General features: G+C 35.5%; 1 long non-coding RNA gene across 1 annotated transcript; it reads left to right on the top strand.

The window, feature by feature from the left end:
• Nucleotides 1–6,623: 6,623 nt before the first annotated feature.
• Nucleotides 6,624–21,604, top strand: LOC144374814 (uncharacterized). The gene is made up of 4 exons (XR_013434095.1): nt 6,624–6,696; nt 17,057–17,120; nt 17,379–17,485; nt 21,593–21,604. It is a non-coding gene; the product is annotated as an uncharacterized LOC144374814 (long non-coding RNA).
• The last annotated feature ends 2,439 nt before the right edge of the window (nt 21,605–24,043 follow it).

Raw genomic sequence — 24,043 nt, 5'->3', positions numbered from 1 at the left:
CAGAACTGTGCCCTGTGGCCATGCCCCCCAGCTGCCATCCCCGGATAGTAGCAGAACCACCCCAGGGGCACCTGTCTGGCCTGTTCTCCACCAGCCCCTGTTTCCCCGGCTCTGAGGCCCCCTCAAGAGGGAAATGTGGGAAGTGCATTGCTGATCCCTGCTCTTTGGGCCCTCCAGTCCCAGCCTGGGCTGCTGACCCAGCCCTGTGCCACCAGGCTCTCCTTGAGTTTCACGAGCCTGCCCCACACCTGCCTTGGCATAAGGGAGCCAGCAGATGATGCCTGCTGAGACCTCTCCTGTCTACTCACACCCATTTCCTTATTAACCACCCTCCCTTGGGCTACAGGAGTCGGGCTAATGTGATTTTCTGAACATCTATCACATTAATCCACTGGCTGTCACCTTGTTTTTTGAGTCAAATGAAAAACATAAACTAATCTTTAATTTATAACAAACTAGTGACACTTGAATTTCATTAAACCACGTGGGACTGAGGACACCTTTGCCTTCATTCCAAATGCATGGGGGCAGGCCCACGGGGCACCATGTTTTCTCAGCAGGTGGGATGCTGGCCAAGCAGCTGTCACCAAGGGAGGAAAGTTGGTCATGCCCTCTAAAATCTCTCATCTACTCCAGCTTTTATTTGAGAAAACTTTTCTCATTTTGGAAAGAAATACCCCAGTACCCTTGGCTCTGGAAATACTGTGACAGCCCTCTGGGAACACCTTCCATCACCAAGTCATCTCTGCCCCTTCTCCTTCCACAAATTATTTCATCCGACTCCGGTAGGTACTAGGAACCATAGTAACACTGGTCACCCACCTGGAGCACAGGTTGTGCATAGCCACTGCCACAGCTGGTCCGCCTGCTGGCAGGTTCTGCCTCCTCACACTCAATCCTTGGCAGAGACAAAACAAAACCAAAATGCACTTTTGACTTTCTTTTTTGCTTTTTTTGACTTTTTGACTTTCCCTAAACAACGATTTATGTAGCACATGCATCGTAGTGAGTATTATAACTAATCTGATGGTTTGAAGCCCACGGGAGGATTTACACAGGTCCTGTGCAAATACATGGCCACTTTACATAAGGAACTTGAGCAGCCACACATTTGGCTTTCTGAGGGATCCAGAACGTGTCTCCTACAGACACCGAGGTGGCGGGGAGGAATGAAGCCTGAGCTCATGTACCCCTGCGTCTGTCATTGTGCATCACACACACTGGCCTGCATGGCCACAGCTGGGAGGAGCATGTCTCTGAAAAACTCTGAGCTACTAGAGCCCCATGTCCCCCCAGGTGCAGGTAGATAGAGGGCCTAGAGGGGACATCACCTTGAAAAGGGGAGAAGCTCATCAGTTCAGCTGTGACAACCACTCCAAGCCCATCTGCCAGGGGATGGGGACTAGAATGTCCCAGGCAGGCAGTAAGAGCAGGTGACCAGTGGGGGCAGCTGAAGGAAGATGGGGACAAGAACACTGGGCCATTAAGCAGCTGCGGTTGCATGGCCTCCAGCTAGATCCCCAGGGGCATGGCCTGTGTTCCCGCCTGCTGCAGTCACTCAGTGGATCACAGCGTGATGCTGAAGCCAGATTTAAAGTTAGGTAGTCAGTGTAGTTAGGTAAATTGGGTCTAATATCGAGTGAAATCCAAAATGGAGGCCATGCTGGGAATGACTCAGGGAAAACACAGGACAATTCATGGAATGTTAATGAAGTCCCAAAAAGGCCCTATGCCAAAGTCCATCCCAAAGAAGTGATAATGAAGTCCTTCCTGATCAGATTACTTCTTTGGCCCACCTGTGTCCCACCCCTTGGGCCCTCCAACCTACATTCCATCACCAAAACTATAAAAAGGGGAGACAACCGCACTTCCACAGATTCCACCTCTTCGGTCCCCTTCTTCCTCCGGGAGAAGTCTTTTCTGCTGTCCTTTAATAAACTTCTAATTTCTACTCTGACCTTGCCTCGGCGTGCTTCTTTGGTGTTATTCTTCAACATCAGGGAAGCAAGGACTCGTCACCGGCCAACAGTCACCGGTCAACAACACAGGACCTGTATACATATGCACAGGACCACGTGTATACATATGCACAGGACCACCCCTCTGTGTTTGCAGGGCCCCTGAGATGTCAGTGACTGTGAGCTAATCTTATTCTGGGTTCTGAGCACCTTCTCCAGCCATCGCACCTACCATTGTAGTTTCCAATCTGGTGAAGGGAAAAGAAAGACTCCTGTGGGGGTGTGGGTAGCAGAGGGCTCTTGTCATCAAAGACCCTTTGAAACAGCCAGTTATTAAGGCTATGGCAGTCCAGAGGGGGACAGAAGTGTGACTTCAATGCCCCTGCCCAGAGGACCCCTCAAGCCCCTCCTCAGACCTGGGTTCTGTATCATTAATTAGTTGCATAGCTTTGAGACATTTCTCTATGGATTTTTAAAAAAATGCATTTGTAAATTAAGGAGCTTGTCACGCTATTTATTTATTTGTTTATTTTATTTTTGGTGGTGCAGGGGATGAACCCAGGGCTTGCTTGCTGCCACTGAACCACATCCCCAGCCCCAGTATCAGACTTCAAGAAAAAGTAGAGCTTTTTTGATTGAAGTCCAGGGTAGAAGCAGGGGCAGTGTCCTTTCTCCACTTTTACATAGTAGCCCTGCCCTTCACAAGATCCTGAGGATTCCTGTAGAGCAGGGTTTGAAAACTTTCTTATTTATCTTTTTTTTTGTGGGGGAGATGGTACCAGGGATTGAACTCAGGGGCACTCAACCACTAAGCCACATCCCCATCCTTTTTTATATTTTATTTAGAGATAGGGTCTCACTGAGTTGCTTAGCACCTTGCTTTTGCTGAGGCTGACTTTGAACTCATGATCCTCCTGATTCAGCCTCCCAAGCTATTGGGATTACAGGTGTATACCACCAGGCCCAGCTTTATTGTTTATCTTAAGGTACCTATTTATCCACATTCTATCTCTGCAAATAGCCAATTTTTTTCAAGCCTGGATCCTGTCCTAACTCTGAATTTACTTCATTTGTGTTCATTTAGCTAATTCAGCATTTCATTATACATAGCCTTATTTTCTTCTCTGGTTAATTATATAAGTAAATCTTGTCTCAAGAACCTTGAGAGCAGAAACCTGCTTCTAGAGACAGAATAGGCATTTAGGGTTAGGGTTAGGTTGGGTTAGGGTTAGGGTTAGGGTTAGGGTAGTTAGGGTTAGGGTTGTTAGGGTTAGGGTTAGGGTAGTTAGGGTTAGGGTTGTTAGGGTTAGGGTTAGGGTTGTTAGGGTGAGGGTTGTTAGGGTTAGGGTTGTTAGGGTTAGGGTTAGGGTTGTTAGGGTGAGGGTTGTTAGGGTTAGGGTTGTTAGGGTTAGGGTTAGAGTTGGGGTTGGGGTTGGGGTGGTTAGGGTTAGGGGGTTAGGGTTAGGGGGTTAAGGTTTAGGGTTGGGGTTGGGGTTAGGGTTTGGGGTTTAGGGTTAGGATTAGGGTGAGGGTAGGGTTTAGAGTTTAGGGTTAGGGGTTGGTGTTAGGGTTAGGGTTGGGTTAGGGTTAGGGTTTAGGGTTTTGGGTTAGTGTTGGGGGTTAGGGTTAGGGTTAGGGTTAGCATGTATTATGATTTTATTCCTTTTTATTGGTGAATTTACAGTATTACATTGTATGGCTGTCTCATGTTTTATGTGCCTATTCACTCATAAGTTGGTTGACATTTGAATTTTGGTTATTATCAATAAAACTGCATTGAACATTCATGTCAATATTTTATGTGGACACATTCTTCATTTCTCTTGAATAAATACCTATAAGTAGAATTGCTGAGTCATATGTTCAGTTTGTAACTTTTTACAGTAGCTGTCAAATTTTCCAAATTGGGTGTACCATTTTATATGTCTACCAGCAGTATGAAGGGGTTTTCTGTTTCTCTGTATAGCAGCATTTATTATTATTTTTTTGATTGTAGCTATTATCAGTATACTTAACTATAGGTTTAATTTACATTTTTCTAATGTCTAATAATGTTGAATGTCTTTTCATATGCTTATTTTCCCTCTGTAAATCTTGTTTGTGAAATGTCTGTTCAAATCTTTTACCTATTTTTTAAATTGAATTATCTCTTACCTATTGAGTTGTAGGTGTTCTTTACATTTATGTGGTGCTGAGGATCAAACCCAGTGCCTTGTGCATGCTAGGCGAGCACTCTACCACTGAGCCACAACCCCAGCCCTGATTATTAGTATTTAAACAGGAGTTGAAAGCTATACTTTTTTTTTCCTGACAAGAATCCTGCTTAGGGGCTGGGGCTGGAGCTTGGGCTTATTGGTAGAGTACTTGCCTAGCATGTGCAAGGCACTGGGTTCCATCCTCAGCACCACATAAAATAAATACATAAAATAAAAGGTATTGGTTCCAACTACAACTAAAAAAATAACAAAACAAAACTATTTAAAGAAAAAAAGAATCCTGCTTAGGTTGATAGCCACACTAAGCAAATTATATGTAGAAATATTCAAATAAAGAAACTATTACACTATAACTTCCCTGAACTCAGGGATGTATAGTTGACATTGCTAAGGGTGTATAGACCATGAATTCCTTTAAGAGTCCACATAGGTCAGCAAGCGTTTAAAAAAAAGAAAGCAAATCCAGAAAAAGGACAATGGGCCATATTTATTTGTACCTTCTCCTGCATAAGAATTCATAAAACTGTGAGACTGTGAGTAAGTGAATGACATTTTAGGAAAATATATTGTGTGGTTTCCAGCTTTGGAAGCAAGTAAGTAAATGGATGAAAATTTGACTAAGTAACATGGTGGAGCTATCTTAGCAAATGTTAAGATTTCTTGTAAGAATTTATTGCTTAATGATAAAGGATGCAGACTTTTCATAAAGAGGATAGAGACCATTGAGAATACTACTTGATCTTTAAGGATATGATTGCATAGAGAACTCTTATCTAGTACTTGTTTTTTGGAACTGTGATGAACTCTCTTTTTTAATTGCCTTTTTCTAGCTAGCACTTGCTGCCATTCCTACTCCTATACCTCAACCAAAATAGCAATCTTATTTTCAAAATCTTTTGCTAGCTTTTTTCTTGCATTTTTTTAGCATATACCATAAAACTCACTATTTTAATGTGTACAGTGAAGTGGTCTTTAATGTATTCACAGTGTGTTATAACCATCACTATTGTAATTCCTAAAAATTTCTCCTACTCCCAGAAGAAAATTCATACCTGGTGTCAATCATTCTAAATTTCTCCATATCCTGGCAACCACTCATCTGCTTTCTTTCTCTATGAATTTACCTTTCCTGGACATTTCATGTAAATGGAATCATATAACATGACCATTTACATCTGACTTCTTTTATATAGCATAATCTTTTTGAAGTTCATTCATACTGTAGCTAGCATATTATCTGAGTTTCATTCCTCTTTATGACTGAATAATATTCTACTGAATATATGTACCACGTTTTGTTCATCCATTAATTGATGGACAATTTGGTTGTATGACTTTTTGATTATTACAAATAATGCTGCTATAAACATTTGTGTACATGTGCTTTGTGCGAACATTTATTTTTAGTTTTTTGGATATATCCATCTAGGAGTTGATGGAGCATACAGTTCCTCTGTATTTAACTATATTAAACTTTTCCACAACAGCTGGCACCAATTTACATTCCCATCAGCAATGCATGAGGTTTCCAGTTTTTTCCGTACTCTCCCTATGCCTATTATTTTCTTCATCTCTTTTTTTTTTTAAATTATATCCATCTGCATGGGTGCTAAGTAATTATTTTATGATTCTGATATGCATTTCCCTGATGTCTAATGATACTGAATATCTTTTCATGTGTTCATTGGCCATTTTTATATCTTGTTTAGAAACATGTCTAATCAAGTACTGTGTCTAAAATTGGTCTTTTTTTCCCCTCTTTCTTCATAAGAGTAAATTTTTGCCTTTTACTGTCTCAGAAATAGCTTTGGATCTTCACTGTTGAGCTTGGACTAGCATCATAAATTCATCCTGGAAAACTCACTCAAGGCCTACCTGCCATTTTTAGATATGATGATAACTGGGCAAGCAGTATTTTCTGTTTTTGATTGGTGGACGGCTTTTCTTTATTTTCCATTAAAAATGTTTCAAAAGCATATTTTGATGGAGTTATTGTCATGGCTGTAATTTGGATTTGGGCAAATCTTATTGGGAAATTAATTATGATAGAATGATAACGTATCTATGGTTGATACTCTTATTGGTGCTCACTGGAAGTGTTAAAGTAGAATCTAGAAAACTATTTATTGGTTGTTTATAGAAAAAATTAGTGCATAATAAAGAAAGTTGAATTATGTGCTTTTTCAGATTTTTTTCAGCTTTAAGATTCTGAAATTTGTCCCAGTGAAATGGTATGAAAAGTATCTTATTGCATCATTATTTTGTACAAACTTTTTTTTGTAAAAAGTTTGATTCTCAGGGTAATGTAGATTTGCCTTGAAAATGTGGAATTACTTCAAAAACAGAACGAAGTATTATGTACTTTATTGTTATTAAGAGATTTAATTTGTTTTACTTTGTTGCAGTTGAGATAGTTTGCTTTCAGTCCTTAAAAAAAAATGTTTTCTTACAGATTAGCAAGACATCTACAAAAAGAGGCCCAAGCTCAACACAACAATTCTGAATTCACAGAAGAGCAAAAGGTACCATCAAATAATATCTAGATATATTCAATTCCAAATGAAATTGCTCTTGAGTCCATTAAGCAGAAAAATAAACAAAAAACTGTTATATTTAAGTAAAAAAAAATCAGATTGATCATGCTTTGCCTAACATTAAGTGAACATTTATACAGATATATAACTTATCACTTAATGAATTTCTTAACTATTTAGGCCTTATTTAACTCTAACGGAAGTCATCCACACTTTAGTTGAAAAGCATGGGTAACCCAAAGACTGGAGTTTGTTCCGAGTCACTTGGAAAAACAGAAGGATTGGGAATAACTTCATTCCACCTCAATGCTTAACTCTGAATTTTCATAACTCTTTATGTATCACCTCTCAAAGCAAAAAAGAAAACACACACAAAACCCCCCAAACCAAAAAACAAATGGAAAAAAAATTAGGTCAAGTCAAGAACTTGGCATACAGACCTGTCAGCTAAATAAACATATAAGATTGCAAAATGTTTCACTACTGTTCTTTCTTCCTTGAATTAAAATTTTTGTATGTCAAGTTGATTCCCTGATAGAGATTATGTAAAAGGGGATACTTTAAAGTAACTTATTCTAAAAGAAGAGAAGAAATGGGAGGAAACAACACCCATTTTCTCCTGGCTCAGAGTAAGTAGTGTTAAGTCAATTTTTAATCTTGTAGATAGTGAAAAGTATGTGTTAGTCTTTTATTCATCTCTTGTTTTTGAATAAATTTTATTTTATTTTTATTTATTTATTTATTTATTATTGGTTGTTCAAAACATTACAAAGCTCTTGACATTTCATATTTCATACATTAGATTCAAGTGGGTTATGAACTCCCATTTTTACCCCAAATACAGATTGCAGAATCACATTGGTTACACAGCCACAATTTTACATAATGCCCTATTAGTAACTGTTGTATTCTGCTACCTTTCCTATCCTCTACTATCCCCCTTTTCCTCATCTCTTAAGAAAAGGCAGTGTGAAAACCCTGGTGACCTAATTCAGTCTTATTAATACTTTTCTTTTTTTGCACAAGGGGAAATGGGAGTAATTTTTTGCATAACTTTTTAATTAAACTTAAGCAAGTTTTTAATCCATAGGCCTGTGTTTATTGATTCTTAGTTCCAGGAGTTTGGGGAGAAAAAGCCCCCAGAGGGTTAGCCGTATTTCTTGCCCAAATATATTTGTATTTTTAAAATATTTAAAATCTACTTAAAAAATTATGTTACTACAATTTGAAAGGGTGTTTTTCATCTTTCCTTAGTAAGTGCTAATATCCACAATAGATTTAAGAGACTTAGGATGTTAGTCCTGGAAAATAATTATCACAAAGGAAATAGCTGATATGCTTAAGGAAAGGAACAAAGACTATACACTATCCCACTTCTGTAAGATTTGTGAAATCTATCTAGGAACTGATTAGGAAGTGATCAGCTGGCATCATTGAATTAAGACTTAAAATATCTAAATCTTGATGAATAGAATCTTAGATATCCAGGTACATAAATTAATAGTTAATGAAGTATGTTATGAATATGAAGACAATAAAAAATGTAAAAAAGTTTTAATGATCCCATATTTTAGTCACCTATTTGCCTTCAATTAGTTAGATTTCTCCAGCATTTGTTGCTCAGGAGTAGAACCTGTGAGCCACATGGGCTGAGATTAAAGTCTTTTGACCTCCTAAAACATTTTAAAATTACAAAACAAACAGGTTAATATCAAAAAATTAACCTTGTTAAGTGACGAGGAAAAAATTAACTTTTTCTTCATTTTCTTTATTATTCTGAGACTAGAGTTGTTGTTGAGAATGCTATTGATTCTTTAATTTATAGCTGTCCAGCTTGTCTTTGGTTATAAAGACCCCCAGATCTTGTACTCCAAAAGATCCAGGAGGCTGCAGGACCTAGGGGAGAGAGCTGAGACCTAGAGTCAGAAGACTTAAGTCTTGCATCCTGGCTTTGGCTCTGGGCCTGGTTTTCCTTATATAAGAAATGAGAGATTAGAGAACTCTTAAGTGACTTTAAAAGGTCTTTCCTTCCTAAAACTCCAGTGACCTCTACCTGTGAAGTGGTCTGTACCTCCTCCTTTCCTGGAAGCCTGATTTCTGAGGAACATATTATTTATAATACCTGCCCAGGAGGCATTTCTGGCTGCCAGGTGTAACTGCAGACCATATCTAATTAAATTATATATAATTAAAATAATATATAATTAAATTATATATAATTAAATCATATCTAGACCTATCACCAAACCAAACTTGATTTAGAATTGGTTGTGGCATATTAGTTTAGAAGAGAATATATACTCATCTCTCTCCCACTTCTCAGCCCTTTGTCTTCTGATTCTCTTCTCTAAAACCTGCAAGGTGCTAGAAAAGGAATAATAATTTATTTAAAGAAGTATAGATCTCTTTTGTAAATTTTTTAAATTGTAGATGGACACTATATCTTTTTTTTATTTATTTTTTTTATGTGGTACTGAGGATCGAGCCCAGTGCCTCACACATGTGAGGCAAGTGTTCAACCACTGAGCTAAAATCCCAGTCCCTATAGATCTCTTATAAATAAAAATTCTTGATTTTAGTAACGGACAGTTAAAATTATCTTGGGATTTATAGCATTTTTTTTCCTACAGAAAACCATAGGCAAAATTGCAACATGCTTGGAATTGCGAAGTGCAGCATTACAGATAAATGGATTTTTTTAAATGAATTATTCTAAATTGTTCTGATAAGATATTAGACATTCATGCCCAAAGCAATATTATCTCAGAAGGGTTTTATAACAATTGGAATTGATCAGTTGAACTCACACTTAAATGATTTAGTTCATACTTTGTAAACGGTAGAAATAAAAGATATGATTCTAATTTTTTCTGTTTCTATTAGCTTGAATATTCCAAAAATCAGTTTGGAACTTTTCATTTTCTACCTTTAAAACAAGAAATATATTTATTTTAAATATTTTATTCTTGCCATTTAAAAGACATAGGGTGCAGTGAAATCTTTGTAATGAAAAGATATAATATGCATATTTTAAATTTAGTCCACACAGTCCCAGGAAGAATTTAAACTGGAGGACCTGAAGAAGCTAGAACCAAGTAAGTTTTGTTTTATATTTTTTAGTGATATTTTTTTTAGGAAGAGAGTTTTATCTGTTGTGAATATTAAGATTGTTTAGCACAGAAAGTGATTGGATTTATTTCTCTTATTTTTTGGTGCTTTTAAAATTCCTACAATATTTGTATTTTTAATTACCATTTGGATTTAATCTTTATTATAGAATATATATTTTGTACTTCATCTAAATATCCAAATTAACCTTTAATTTGTCTTAATGGCTTTAATAAGATTATAATTATTTTGATAAACATTTTCAGTAGAGTCCAGTAGAGAATATAAGGTTACAGTCATTAATGCCCATTCACATTACATGTTATTGAAAACTACAGTCTGAATGTTGGGAATGCATTACAAAGTGTTTTTTTGTTGTCTCCATTTTTTTCCCTTCTTCAAAATTTTAAAAAGTAAACAATTCCTTCAGTTATCTTGTTTGTTAGGATATTCCCAAATAAAGCCTTTCTGCTGTTTCAAATGATTGCTCTCTTAGAACTGTCTGCAGTATGGGCAAAGGCACAGTGTGAATAACTGAATGAATGTAAGTTAATGTAGCCTTTTTAAAAAAACTTTTTTAGTTGTAGACAGATACAATACCTTTATTTTATTTATTTGTTTTTATGTGGTGTTGAGGATCGAATCCAGTACCTCACACATGCAAGGCAAATGCTCTGCCAACTGAACTATAACCCAGCTCCTGTACTCTTTTTTTATTGAGATAAGATTGCACATCTCAGTGCATTTATGTGACTAGGGAATAGTAGATTTTATTTATCCAACTAAGTAAGATTTTTAAGTAGGGAATCATAAAATCAAAGCATTTTCAAACAGAAAGGAGTCTCAGACTTGTGATCACATTCTCTATTGAGGAAAGAAATGAAATGATTTGTTTGTCCTGTTTCACTTCAATCTCCAGTAACTGAGCAGGGCCTAAATCTCAGAACATTTGTCAGTGTATCTCAGTTCACACTAGTGCAATCCTTTTAATGTAAACATGCTTTGAGTAAGAGGGAAAAAATTAATTTAAGAACTAAAGAGAGCCTTGCACAGTGGCGCATGCCTGTAATCACAGCCGCTCGGGAGGCTGAGGCAGAAGGATATCAAATTCAAAGCCAACCCTAGCAAAGCAAGGCACTAAGCAACTTAGTGAGACCCTGTCTCTAAATAAAATACAAAATAGGGCTGGGGATGTGGCTCAGTGGTCAAGTGCCCCTGAGTTTAATCCCAGTACCCCCTGCCAAAAAAGAACTAAATAGAATGTTCCTATAAATTCCACAAACTGCCAATATCTAATTCATTATAGCAATTCTAACAAAGACATATATTATTGAGATAGCTGAAATGTGATTGTATTGCAGATCCAGGATAGAAAAAGGATTCTCAGAGTATACTGAAGGGGATCTGATTTTCTGTTGTTTGGGTTGGAAAAGAGAAGTTAACAACAACAACAGACAACAACAAAGGAATGCATAGCAGATTTGTTGTGATTCTGGTGGCTTTTCCACAGTTTTAGATGATCATATTTCATTTCTTCAGAACACCATTCTTCTGAATATGGCAAGAATTCTGTCATTTTAATAGTTTTGGTTTCTTTATGTAATCCAGATCATAAAGTTTTTTTTTCTTTGTGGTTCTGGGGATCAAACCCATGACCTCACACATGCTAGGCAAGTATTTCACCATTGAGCTACATCTCCAGCCCTAGATCATAAGAGTTGGAGATGTTATAAGAGACACAACTTATATTCAGAAATAGTTCTTATGCCTATATCCAATGTATATAAGGATACTAATCAATGTAATATTTCTCACAAATTTTGGGGTTTTTTTGTATCTAAAACTTTATTTCTCAAAAGCATTAATAAATACTTTGTATAAGATTGAGATATAATTTATATAAAGCACAATTCACCAATTTAACGTATCATTCAATTTTTTTAGTAAATTGGAAGAGTTATGCAGACATCACCACAATCAATTTTAGGACATTTTCATCACCACAAGAAGAAACCCTATTCCCATGAGCAGAGCAGTCATTCACTTCTTGCCATTCCCCTAAAATCCCTTCCAATTCCCAGCCCTATGAAACCATTAGTTTGATTTCTGTCTATAAATTGTCCTATTGTAGATATTTTATTTAAATGGACTCATATGATATATGATCTTTTATGACTGACTACATATAAGATTATTTTGAGAAAAACACATTGATGGCTTTAAATAAAAGATTGCAACAGTTGTTTATATGGTGGTTCTACTGAAAATTATGTTTGTGTGTGAGTGTGTGTGTGTGTGTGTGTGTGTGTGTGTGTGTGTGAGAGAGAGAGAGAGAGAGAGAGAGAGAGAGAGAGAGAGAGAGAGAGAGAGAGAGAGAGATGAGGCAGGGGATTGAACTAAGGGCTTTGGGCATGTTAGACAAGTGCTTTACCATAAACTATGTCACCAGCCCTCAGTTTTTTATGATAAAAATTATTAGGATTTTGGCTTCTTATTCAGTTACTATTTCCTATTAGTTGTTTATTTCCAAACAAAATTTAAGAATCTTATAGTTACACAGAGTGGCCGTAAAGACTGTGGATGTATATTTCATATATTTATTATCTCTTCTCTTCCTCTGAGCATACTCAAGTACTTCTATTGCCTCACAAGATCTTTCATTAATTGCCTTTTTTTTTTTTAAAATAGCATCTATATGCTAAGCACTCGAATCCTCTCAGTAACATTCTGCTAAGGACAACACCGACACTAGCTTGTAAATCCCAGCAATGAGTTTTAGGGTCACCTGGATTGGTTCTTTCACTATGCTGTTAGTAATACCTGTAGTGGTGCTGTACTACATCATTCCTAAGTACAGCTCTCCAGTTCAAATTCCTAAGAAATTATTGACCCATGTATTAGTCGATGATCAGGTTAAAATCTATTAATTTTTTGGCTTTTTAAAAAAGATTTGGAATAGAAATGGAAAGAGTATTTTGGAGATTCACTTTATTATACTTTATATAATGTTTTTCATTTGTACTTTTCCCTTCTTGATAGTTATCTTTTTAGATGATTTTAATTTGCTGTTGCTTCTCAAAGAAACATAAGTGAGTATTCTGTATTTCAGTAGGGTAGACTCTGTAATTTGGAATTTATCCAAGCAGGGCACTTGTTGTGAGTTAATTATTGAGTTGGAATTAAATATTTTCTACAAATTGGTATTTAGTAATATTTCAGATTAAGTATACTTATTCAAGCCTTCTTTTTAAAATGTTAAGCCTCTTCTAAGGAAAATAGTGAATTCTAACTTTTAATATGTTGAACTTAACTGGTTTCCTTTCTTTTAAAAAAGTTTTTTTTTAAAGTTAATGCGTGTGTGTGGTGCTGGGGATCGAACCCAGGGCATTTCCCATATAAGGCAAATCTTCTACCACTGAGCTACATCACTAGCTCTTGGCTGGTTTATTAGGCTGATGTATTCTTTACTTGAACATTTTGAAATCTTTTAAATTCTGCTGAAAATACTAAAACTATGATTGTGAAAGTCTGAGCCATTTTTTCTTATGTTAATTGCAGTAATGTACTGCTGCTTACTCAAGCATATCTCCCCACCACCACCCTGCAAAATTCCCTTCTGTTAAGCCACCCTTCAAGGCTTCACAGAAATCCCACCTCTCCCTGAAAGCTTTCTCTGCTGTCTCTATAGAGGCATAAATAAACTCTGCCTCCTCTCCTGTATAGAATCATTTTAACTATCCATTGTCAGATTCTCACATGTGTTATTTTCACTTGTATTTGTTTTAGTCCTCAAAGAGATTTGAATGAACTCTTCCCCCACCCCAGAGCCTATTGAATGCTTTAAGTGTAGTATGAACTTGGCAAGATTGTGTTGAGTTAAATAGATTTGAATGTTTTGAAGGAATCTTTTCCTATAATTTAAAAAATAACCTTTCAAAATTGAGGCAGCTGCCCATTTTCCTACCACAAAAATGAAACACGTCAGTCACCAAAAGCAAAATGCATTTTGATATTTGCCTGTGTGTCATCTTTTGAGGGTTAGCTTCAGGAGGTTGGTAGGTCTGTGCTCCAAGAGAAAGGCTGGGAGTGCTGAATTTTCCATGGTGGAGTAGCATCAGATGTCTGCCATGTAGTGATCCAAAGTGTGTAAGTCCTACCAAATCAGCCAATGAATCTCCAACCCATGACATGCTTCATACTTATGATAATGTCTTTTGTAAAATTCAAGCTCCTCTTCAATTCCTCCTAAGACATCATTGCTAGTATTGGTAGAAAGAAAACTCTATGTAAAGTTTAAGCTATTTTAAAAGAACAATAGAATCTGTTATTCCATAGTTGTTGAAAATGTAAACCTATAATACAGTTATAGAAAGTAAAACAGAATTTGTTTTAAAGCTATTTAAATTTGTTCTAAAGCTATTCACATAAATTAAATGTTTCATAGTACTTTAACTTGTAAAAATAATATAACAAAGCTATTCTTCTAAAGCAAATACTTCCTCTTCAGAGCTTTGATACCAAAGAAATGAAAATACTATTTAATTATTCTGTTACAATACAAATGCAAGATAACCACTGAGCCACATCCCCAGTCCTATTTTGTATTTTATTTAGAGACAGGGTCTCACTGAGTTGCTTATGCCTCACTTTTGCTGAGGCTGGCTTTGAATTCTTAATCCTCCTAAGCCTCTGGGATTACAGGTGTGCACTACCACACTCAGCCAAGATATTCTTAATAACCAAGATATTTTTCAACTTTTTTGTTTGTTTTTGACGTACTGGGGATTGAACCCAGGGGTGCTCTACCACTGAGCTATATTTCCAGTCCTTTTTATTTTTATTTTTTAAAACATTTTTAGTTGTAGATGGACACAATACCTTTATTTTATTTATTCATTTCATGTAGTGCTAAGCATTGAACCCATTGCCACATGTGCAAGGCAAGCACTCTACCACTGAACTACAACCCCAGCCCTTTTATTGTTTTATTTTTATTTTGAGACAGGGTCTCCCTACATTGCTTAGGCAGATGAACTTCTAGTCCTCCTGAATCAGGCTTTTGGTACCTGGGATTACAGACACATGACACCATAACAGGATCAGCTTTTAAAAATTATTGTTATATACATTTTTAATGGTTGATTTCTTTGCTCATTTCATTAAACTCTTATTACAATATGATCATTTCTGTGTGTTTGTTTCTGGTATGAGTGAGACATGATCTTTTTGTTACCTGCTCCCCATTCTTGGTATCTATTCCATTGTTGTGTAAGTGATCAATATTTATTAATATTACTTATTAATATTGAGTTGATTTAAAAGTTTAGTAACAATGATCATGCAGAAGTATAGAAAAGATGTTCTTGTATTAAAAAATAAACAGTACTTCTTAGTGAGATAAGAAATATTAGGATTCTAGTCAACTAGATCAAAAAGGTCATGGAGAGAGTGAATGTCCATTTTAGATTTTCCCTTGCCATTTTGTATACATTTATTTAGGCTGTAATTCTCTCAATAGCCTGTAAAGGAAGTAGCATTCTCATTTTAGAACTGGGGAGATTAGAGTATTTATGTAAATGTTCAAGTTATTGTTGTAATTGTAGGGCTAGGTTTTGGTTTAAACCTTCTACTTTGATCTCCTGCTGCTTCCCCTTTGCTTGTCAGACTTAAGTTCCCACAGTCCTTTCTGTGCCTTGAATAAGGCAAACTGTTTCCTACTTGGAACCTTTGTTGTTGCTCAAGCCTGTTCTTTAATACCTGGGAAGCCTTATGCTAGAGCCACTTATGGATGATTCCTCTCATCTCAGGTCTTGGCTCAAATGTCTTCTTACAGTTTAGTTTTGAAAGGCACCCTGTCTACCTTAGCTACTCTACCAGGTTCTCTCTGCTTTTACACAGCATCCTGCTTGTATCCTTCATACCACTAATCACATCTTACATTATCTTGTTTATTTGTTGGCATATTTATTGTCTACTTTTCCTTAGTAAGGTCTAAGGTCCAAATATGAGTTCTTGATTACTGTGTATCTTTAGCACCTAAAACAGTGATTGGAACATTGTGAGTACTCGGTATGCATTTGTTGAGAAGAAGAAAGAGATAAAGAATGAAGAAGAGCTAAAGGGAGAGAGAATAAGAGTGAGTAATGAGAATCTGGGTACAAGTTTCCAACTTCTTTCTCACTGTATGATTGACTCCTATTGGAATAAGTTATGTAATTACAACCTGTTCTTTTTGAATTTCCTTATTTAGGAACCCAATATGCCATACTCCTTTTAACTGAAATCTGCAAGACTCCAAAATTAAAGTCTGAGTAATTAGAGTAAAAACCATGGGTTGCCCAATTAATAATGCTAAATATTCACCTCGAAATAATTGCAGGTAGTCACTAGGAACCCATAAATTGGGAAATGAAACAATAAATTTCATAAAATACTTTTCCAGATACAGATAGAATTGTAGAACATCTGTCTGTAGGCTTACATGCCAGAAAGTAATCAACCAGGACACAAGAGGTGATAGCATTATGTTGTTTGATGACTTCCCTGAGGAGAAAGTCTGCTGTGTGTGTGTGTGTGTATGTGTATGTGTGTGTACACACGTGTAAATATATATATATATATATATATATATATATATATATACAAACACATATATATATATATGCATGTATATATGTGTGCACACATATACAATAAATTTCATTATAAAAGAAATATTGGAATTATAACCTTGCTGCTACAAACCTTACCAGTGTGATAAGTATTGAGGGAAATCTATTTAGGATAAAGAATAAGATGTGATTATCTATTTCTCTTTAATTAATCATCTTCAGTATCAATCTTTTAATTAAAATACTTCAGGAGAAGAGGTATTCTCTTTCACTGGTACCCCATATCACCTTGGACCTTGTACATTGGAGAACTATTTTATGGTTCATTTTCTATGAGGGCTCTGAGACTTTCCTTGGAGATCTTACAGTACTCTGAAAATACTGGTACCTGCAGTCCATTATGGACATTTTTATTTTGCTAAGACACTCAGTAGTCAATTGCAGAGTCTTAAAATGATAGTGAAGCTCGGAATTTAAAATACATATATTAATGTGTGCTTAATACACTATAAAATATGATTAAAAGTATCAATTTAAGATATAACATATGAGACTAACTAATATATAAGACTTACATAACATGTAAGACTAAGATATAAGACTAATGTTTGTCTATGTCTTTATTCTAGTCCTAAAAAATATTCTCACATATAATAAAGAATTTCCATTTGATGTTCAGCCTAGCCCATTAAGGTAAATAAATAAGCATCCATATTTTGTCTTCTGATTTTATTATCTATTTTATGCCTGTTTTTCAAATATTTCTGTATTTTTTTCCCTATCAAATTTGGTATTGGTGATATGACTGGTAGCAATGAGATGATTGACATTGACATTTATATCAACATCAACCTAATAATCAGCATCTTATCTGGGAAGTTAGTGGCTATGAGGGTTAGCTGGTGTATTAAGTGGAGTAGCTCACTAATTTTTCTGTCCTTTTTTATATAGGAGAATTTTAGCCCCTGGTGAGGAAGAGCATTTGGAATTTGAAGAAGATGAAGAAGAAGGTGGTGCTGGAGCAGGGTCTCCTAATTCTTTTCCTGCTAGAGTGCCTGGTGGGTACAAAAAATATACATTATATAATTCAAGGTCAGGTGTTTGGAACTTACTTTTGTACTTATTAGTGGTGGGTAAAACATCTCCAGGTTTGCCAATCTTAAGCAAATTATCATGGCCATTCTGTTAACGGTAGCTATCGGTTTATTGTGAAAGTATCTTACTATTTGTGTCAGGGATCCTCAAAACATCACATGTTTAGTGATTGGCTAGGAAGACCCACAGGACTCAGCATATAGCTGTACTCACAGTTGTATTCTGAGTCATTACAACAAGAAAACACAAGAACAAAATCAGCAAAGGGTAAAGGCACACAGGCAAATTCCAGAGGAAACCAAACTTCTAAGAGTCCTCTCCCAGCAGAGTCAAATATGTATTTGATTCTCTCAACATTCTTTCACACCTGTGAAATGAAAAAATATTGTCTATTGGGGAAGCACTGTAGAGATTCAGTGCACAAGACACTTATTGGGGTTAGCATGAACCAAAACTACAGACTCCAGGAAGAAAGCAAGTGTTCAGCACAAACCATATTGTTTGCATGGACGGTTTAGGCACAGTGATCTTCTTAACAGGGCATGATGGGAATCCTGATGAAATCCAGGTTCCCAGATGCTAGCCATAGACCAACATTGTAAGTAGGCTTTCTAGAGTAACTGTTTGCTATGTTAATTCTTTTCTTTATATATCTAGCTGTTCTTTAAATAATCATATATGATTGTGAAACCTGGACCTGGAGGAATAGATACTAAACAGTTGCCCTTAACAGGGAAATAAAGAATACATAGCAAGTCCTTTTTATTTTTGGAAGATCTTGACAAGGTTGTAAAATACCGTAGTCAAGCACCCTGAGTAAATTATTTGCCTCTTCTACTTCTATACTTTCTTCTGTTCTTATACAGTGCACAGTTTTTACTTCTGATGAATTAGTTCATTTTTGGAAGTGTAGAAATAGCACTGTACTATTGTGATGCATTTTTTTAAAAGACTCTATGCTTTATGGTATAATTAAATATAATATACATATCATCCAGAAAACTTCATAATTAAAGTCATATTCCAGTAATTTAAATACTCTTTGGTAGAAGACGTTTGTAATATAAACAGTATAGGCTTAAAGACCAATAACATATCTGCGCTTTTGAGTCTAACATCTGCCAATCAGTAGTTAAGTGACTGTACTTAATTCTTTATAAAAGGAGATGTTGACAATGTCTAATTCATAGGGTTACAATAAAAATTAGGCACCACATACAAATCATTTGGCATTATACTTTTCATTTGCTGGGGTAGTGGTGGCTACTGTATTTTCATTATCACCTATAAATGATGCTAACAGTCCTACACCATAGGATTATTAGAAAAATTACAATCACTATAAAATGTTATTGTTAGTGTTTCTTTGGTACAAGGTAATTATTTCCAATCTGCTTGTCTTTATGAATAAAGAGCTATATTTTACTTGTTATATTTGTAGGAAATTCAAGATTGCTGAGATGATGAGGTAAATAAATTTGCTAAAATTTTTCTGCATTTTTTATTTCCTTTTCAAACCACATGCTGTAATTGAAATAGATTCCAGTTCTATAAATTTCTGGGTTTGGTTATTTGTTCAATAGTTATACTTCTGTAGCAAACAAGATTCTTAAAGCAGATGATGTAAGTCATGAAATGGACAGGTCTTTGTGGGGTTCAGGTTGCTGAGTTGAAAAGAAACTCTGTAAATTAAGTCTATTTGCTATGAAAGATTAAGCCCAAAGTAATTAGATTTTTTTATTCTGATGTAGCATTTTGGTATTTTATTTCAGAGATACAGAAAGCTAACTAAACCTTTCTATTCCATGAATTATTTTCCTCAAAGTAAGAAAGAGTACATATAGTTCAATTAGCTATATTTGATTTTTGATCATATTTTCCAGGGCCTGTGTCATTATAAAATTGAAAATGTCATTGAAGGACAATTTGACCTTTAACTTAATTGTAGAATGGGAAAAAAATTGTTATACTGTGGACATCCAAGATTTCATTTGTGATAAGGCTGTTGTGTCTACATTATCATGGCAGGGTGCTTCTAAGAATTATAACATTTTTATTACCTTTATTTTATGTAATTTATATAATTGTAAGTTTGTTGTACTTTTTTTTTTTTTTTGGTACTGAGGATTTAACACAGGGGTACTTTACCAGTGAGCCACATTCTCAGCCCTTTTTATTTTTTATTTTGAGACAGGATTTCACTTAGTTGCTTAGGGCCTCACTTAGTTGCTGAGATTAGTCTTAAACTTGGGATCCTCCTGCCTCAGCCTCCCAAGTCACCTGGATTCCAGGCTTGTGCTATAGCATCTAGCTTATTGTGATCTTTTTAAAAAAAGATTTATTAAGGTGTCCCTTACATATATAAAAGGCATCTTTTTTAATGTACAGCTTTATAAGTTTTGACAAACACACATGGTAAACACTACTACTGTTAAGCTAATGAGATAAAGTATAATATATGAATATGGTATGATCAAGAGTAGTTTATTCCCATTTAAAATCAAAAATGGATTTTTATCCAACCTTTCTTGAAAAGAATAAAAAATTGTTGAACCTTTCTTTGACATTATTATCATTTTCAAAGCCTTCAATTCTCATAAGACAGTAACTTTTTTGTACTGCTTTAAACACTAACTGGCTTAAGTCCAAATAGTAGTTTAATTTTCTTAAGGTAATCTCAGTAGATTTCATTTAAATAGAGGATAAAAATTTATGACCTATTATTTATTACCTGAAAATTTATTTATCATGTTGAATATTAAAGCTTCTAAATGATAAAACAAAGTAATACAAATTTAAAAAAAAAAATAGCTGGCCAGGATTATATGCTTATAATCCTAGCTACTTGAGAAATTGAGGCAGGAGGATTGCAAGTTTGAGGCCAGTGGGGGCAACTTAGAGAGACTTTGTCTCAAAATAGAAAGAACTAGGGATGTAGCTCAGTGGTAGGGTGCTTGCCTCACCTGTGTGAAGCCCTACATTCATTTCCTAGTACCACATGCACAAATAGCCATGTCACAATTTTAGACAAAATTTTAAAAAACGTTTCTGAGTGACCTAAACATAAGCCTAGCAATCTCAACATTATTCTAGATTTGTATTGGTTATTCATCTTTTATATAGTCTTAGATATGTACAAAAAATGTTTTTTTGAAACTCAAAATGAAGAGTGAATCTTACTTCTTTAATATCAAACCTGTACTTGTTTCTTTCCTGCATAAATATTCAATTCTGAGTTGAACTTGAGATTAAGCAAATATGTATTTCATTTTCAGCTAAAGTGCAGTTTTTTTCTTACCCATGCATATAGGAAGTTGAAAACTGCAACAAAATATTCATTGCTGTTCCATGAATATTAGGGCATCCTTATTTCACAGAATTTCAGAATATATTTAGGGTTAAACAGTAAATACCACCAAAGTGTGCAGATAGACTCTGGCTCTCCGAGCACATCCTTTCTCTCAAAGTCTCAAATTCTCAGACTGAGCCAAACAGTCAGAGCCAGAGTCCCTCATCCAGTCATGTACTTATATTGAAAGGAAAGAAAAATACCATTCAATGTTATCTGGTAGTTCTCCTAGCTGTTTTTCAATAGTTTTAAGGCTTGTTAATATTCTATTACTCTCAAGCAGTTTTGAAAGATTTCTTTTTTATAATTTGTTTCTACATGTTTGTTTGTAGTACTGGGGATTGAAGTCAGGGATGCTCTACCACCTAGCTACATCCCCAGCTCTTTGATTTATTTTTTTATTTTGAAACAGGGTTTTGCTAAGTTGCCCACGCTGGCCTCTCTTGCCTTAACTTGCCAAGTTGTTGGGATTACAGGCATGCAGCACTATGTCTGGCTCACTTTGTTTTGTTTTGTTTGTTTTGTTTTTTAATCCATGAATCTTGTCACTTGAAGTCAAAAGGTTTTCTCCAGAGCTTTGCAGAAATTGGTTCATAGGAAATGTCTATTGAGTAGGCTCTTCATCAAGGCTCTAAGCAACATCTGGCCTGCTTTTTCTTTCTTTTTTTTAAAAGAGAGAGTGAGAGAGGAGAGAGAGAGAATTTTAATATTTATTTTTTAGTTATTGGCGGACACAACATCTTTGTTTGTATGTGGTGCTGAGGATCGAACCCAGGCCGCAGGCATGCCAGGCGAGCGCGCTACCGCTTGAGCCACATCCCCAGCCCCAGGCCTGCTTTTTCTTGAAAGTCCTCTGGCCACTCAAATTTTTAACCCAACACCTATAGTAACTCTTCCTTGCATGCTAAATGGCATCTGTGTATGAAGCATATACCCACTGATTCATCTTAGGTTTTGTGAGAGTATTTATTATTTTTTTCCAGATATGATGGTGACACTTAAGAATTCAGCCATTATCCAAATCACATATTTCTGAACACAGAAAAATACATATTTCTAGTACCAGTCAATAAAGAAAATAAAAACAAGAATATACTCATATAACCTATATACAAACAACTTTAATAAAGTATAATTTTTGACAGACCTAGAAATATTATTGTTTGAATGCTAATGACCCCTAAGATTTTTATCAAACTTTTAATATAATTTCAAAGTGAATAAAATTCTTATGATTTTACTCTTTATCTTGAAAGGTTGGAGCAGTTCCTCAACTACTAATCAGTTACCAACCAAAAGAAACTGTGCATGTGTTTTCATATTTTCACACAATTTGTATGTGTGTACAAATTGCAGATGTGCAGTACAAATTGCAAAATTTTTCTCTTGCTAGATTTTTAAGACCCATTTCATGTTTTGTGCCATTTACAAAATGTTATGACCAAATAATGATTTGACAATACCATTATTTTAAATTATGTTAAAATTATCCCAAAATAATAGAAAATATTATTTTATATATATCCTTTTTATTGGATTTTAAAATTACAAAGAAATGTGCACTTAAAAAATGTGTGTGACAGACTTTGAATTGGTAGTATCAAACATCTGAATTTAATTGCAAGTATGATAAATCTAAAACAAAGAAGACATAAATATATAATCACACACATATGATAATGCTTAGTTTACATTTTAGATATCAGGTCCATCTCTGTCCTAAAAGTATGGACAACAAATTTTGTACTCCTTATTCATGACATTTAATTCACCAAGCACCAAGGCAAAATGAAGACTGACTCACCTCTTATTGAAGTAAATGCCTGTGACAAACATTTGTACAATATCATGTAAAAAGCAAATTCAAATCAGTGTTTTAAAAAAATATAATCTTTGGTAATTTTCCTCTTTTAATGTTCTTACCTAGACAATAATGTACTATTTTGGAACAAAGACTGTCACGCCATTTCCAATTTTGGACTAGAAATTGTCCTTATGGTATGATATGAGATATAAACAATAGAAATTTTTAAAAAGCAAAAATAAAAAGTTGAAAGAAAAGAATGACTTCCTCTTCTGCATGTGAGGACAGGGCCTTAAGGATCCCACTGACCTTCATATCCATGTCACTCCAGACTCATCCTCGGGTTGGTGGTCCTTTCATTGTCTGATTCTCCATGATCTCTATGGCTACACAGAGACTATTGAATGTGAGGCCATCCTACTTGATACTTAGACCTTCATTTTTCTCAGCACCCTCTTGGAACAAAGAAGTTATGGGCGGGGGGGGGGGTGAGGGGCTTCAGATGTTCTCCCATTGTTTTTCTGTACCTGTTGCAGGTACAGTGGTGTTTCATTGCTCGGTCTGTGTCAGTGCTGTTGGGTGCCCAGCAGAGGCAGAGGCCTTACTTGCACAATTCCCTTTCCTCTCCACAGTGGCAGTAGCTGTAACATTCTTGGCTAGGTCAGATGTTTTTACACAGTTTTTAAAACATTCTTAAGCAAACTTGTCTATGTTTAACAAACAGCCATTTGGGGGATCCATAGCTACCTTCATAAATTGTTTTCCACAGATGAAGCACAATGAAATAGAGCAACTTAAGTTTTTACCCAAGTACCACCTGTTAATAAACAGTTTCCATCAACAAGATGGACTTTTTGGTATCCCTTATTACAGTAGTGTGGTAAAATGGTTCCAAACCTTCCAATTCATTGTCATTATTTTATCAGAGTTGTCTTTAGGTTTAGGCTTAGAATCTTCCTCTCACAGAAAATCACACTGAATTCAGTAATTCCTTCCAACTCTTTTTGACACCAGTGAGAGCATGCTTACTCTGGTTGGTGCATAAGAGGTAGTTGGGGGCAGATAAGTCAGAAAAAGACGTGCTTTCTGTGTTCAGTACAACTTGGGGCTCACCAGCTACCAATGGCTTCCTTTGTCTTGCAGTAAAAACTGAAAGTGGAATTAACCAAATGAACACAGTCCTGCTGCTCACTGCTATACGAGTGTTAAAGACCTATCATATTGCTATCTGGGCTACTCAGTCTCTGTCCATTCCTGTGAATGTGCACTGCTCAGTGTACAAAGTTCAAATGTTACTATTTTTTAATCAATCCCTTACTTGGGAGTTCTTAGTGACAGCTCAATAACATCCCTGGGATGTTATTGAAA

This window comes from Ictidomys tridecemlineatus, unplaced genomic scaffold (genome assembly GCF_052094955.1).
Source record: "Ictidomys tridecemlineatus isolate mIctTri1 unplaced genomic scaffold, mIctTri1.hap1 Scaffold_89, whole genome shotgun sequence".
NCBI lineage: Eukaryota > Metazoa > Chordata > Mammalia > Rodentia > Sciuridae > Ictidomys > Ictidomys tridecemlineatus.
Note: the sequence above shows the minus strand (reverse complement) of the source record. Positions and strands in the feature narration are given on the sequence as shown.